Below are 2,669 nucleotides of genomic sequence, written 5' to 3'. Positions count from 1 at the left end.
GCTTGATTTGACCCAACAGGAAAACTTAAACAACTTTCCCCTCCACTTTCAGACCAATGTGACAGGGAACTCAGGGCCATTTTAATCTAAAGCAAACACATTTTGAAAATGTTAGCAGAATCTTACTGAATTAAAACCGCACCTCCATAATCACAAGACAGATAATAAACAAACATTCTCTTACACCTAAAAAATGATTAGCATGTGCATAAATGCCACCCCCAACACACATCATCATTAAACCGTCAATTTTACAGTAGATGGAGCCTAAAAGCCCAAGAATATAGATAAGGACTGTATTGTTACTTACAGTTCTTCAAATGCAATTCCACCAGGGCTAATCTTCCTCTACCCTCTATTTAAAATCCTGCTTCCATTATCATTTTCTCCAGCACTCTGACATCACAAACACAGGATCAAAACATCTTCTGTATAGAAAAGCAAGGATACATTGTCCTCTACGGAATGTGAGAGAAGATCCAGATCTTCATGGAGGTACCTAATTATACCAAGGTACTGAAGGATGTACAGCCTGTCCTCAGGAACATCAGACTTGTTCTGTATTTAACCTGTATGACTTAGAGAACAAACTTCAGTCTTGATGCCTCAAGTGGGAGAACCTCTGGTATCCCCCGAACACTAAAAATCAAAAGATGACAGAGTTTTATTTGATGGAAAGAATTATTAGATAGCAACTTTTCCTTCAAAGCAAAGCAACGCTCTCCAGATTAAGTCCCTAGCTTGGGAACCAAGAATTAGGACAGAATCTTTTTGATCAGTTCAAAACTATGAACCTGACAAGGTGTAAGCTTTGCAGTTAACTCGGGCCCAGCCACCGATACTACTGTATAAATTAAGTTTTAAACCGAGTTGAAAATAAACAGGGTCTTGACATCATCTAGCCAGCCAAGGTGGACAAAACCAGATTATGCATTTTTGAACACCAGCCCTGTGTGGCTGTGACCACTCTGCAAATTTAAAGACAACTAAGCCACCACAAAGACTAAATGAGGCTGAACCCTATTTTTTCAATCTGTTTAGCCAAGGTAGCCTGTGCCCAGTGATGATGCACAGCCAAGGCAGCAGACAAGACTCTATATATACTTTCACCTCAGAACAAAAAATGACTCAACATTAACCAGACAGATGACAAAATTCAGCAAAGAAAAACAAGTCAAGTTCTTTAAGAGCACATATTTAGATGGTAAGCTTTGAAGGACAGAATAAGGGACTGCCACGTCCTGCAAAGGGATGAGTGCATTTTGATATCATATTTGACAACGAAGCTGAAAAATACGTTTTAGTACATGGAATAAAACTAGAGCATGAGAGCCATTTGTGTGTCATGTCAGTAAAACCATAAAGTTTGCGGTTGCAAAATGCAATCTCATGCAGAGGCGAGGTTTTAAAACCCTGAACCCACTTCCAATGTGCTTTTCTTCTTCTTTTGGCCAACTGCTCATGGCAGTAAATTGACAGTTTAGACTCATTCCTTAAAAAAGTAGCCAATATAAGAAATTACAGAGTGATTTGTTTTTCTACAGCATCTGGACGTCTAAAGATAGATGCTTAATTAACTCCTTGCCATGATATGGAAGGTATGCAGAAATCTAAATTGACTTGTTTGCCCTCCTAAGTCTGAAAATAATGTAATCATGCTAGGGTTTCAACCCCATTCCTCAGGGTCAGGCTGGAGTTGTAATAAGCCTTTAACCACCCTTTTCCTCTTTCCACAGGAAAAGTGCCCCACAATAATGACAGTAATATTATATGCAATATACAGTAAGTGAACAAGCCATTTTAATGCATCTCAGCTTTAGGAACAGCAAAAGAATGTGGTCTACAGCTTTTGGTTTAAATGACATAAGGACTTCCTGTCTTCCACTACACCATGGTGTGTACCCCTTTACTTACCCTGCCTTTCAATCTCATCTTCCTGCAACTTCTAAATATAACAAACATATTTTGTGAATTCTTAAAACAGTTCATAAGCATTCATTCTTCTGGGCGTTAGAGAGAGCAGCAGATATAAATTACAGATCCAACTGCACAGGGACTACCACCTATTTAAGGAAATTTCCTTTTGTCAATTGCCCAAATATTCCTAATAAATTTCAGTGCATTTCATTTTCGCATCACATACTGGTGCAAGCTATAGACTGAATTTCATTTACATGAAAGATTCCAGAAGGGTTAAGAACATCTTGAATAGTCTTTTTCTGAATACGTAAAGCTTTACAGATAAATGCATTATTAAACACATATGAAAGTGAAATTATTTTTTAAAAAAAGGCTCCACAGTTACAGTAACTAAGGGGTTGGTTATTATTATTCTTTTTTCCTTTGGGCTATCTACACAGGGGAAATAACTATTGTAAGATAAACTATTCCAGAATAGCTCCATGGACAGAGACTTGGACTTAAGTCTTAGCACAGCGTGTCCATGCAGGGAACAACTGCAGAACAGCTTATTCCACAAGAGCTGTTCTACTCCATTTCCCCTTGTATAAGAGAAGATAATGCTGTGATGCAGATGAAATCATTATGGCAGTTTAGCCATCACTTCTTCAGGAATCCATGCTCAAAAAGGAGGGAAAAAGTGTGACCAGGCAATTTAAACCCTTCCCCAACACACACAACCTGAACCAAGAAAAGCCATTTTATATTGG

The sequence above is a fragment of the Crocodylus porosus genome, unplaced genomic scaffold, assembly GCF_001723895.1.
Source record: "Crocodylus porosus isolate Cpor-Errol unplaced genomic scaffold, CroPor_comp1, whole genome shotgun sequence".
NCBI classification, from domain to species: Eukaryota; Metazoa; Chordata; order Crocodylia; family Crocodylidae; genus Crocodylus; species Crocodylus porosus.
Note: the sequence above shows the minus strand (reverse complement) of the source record.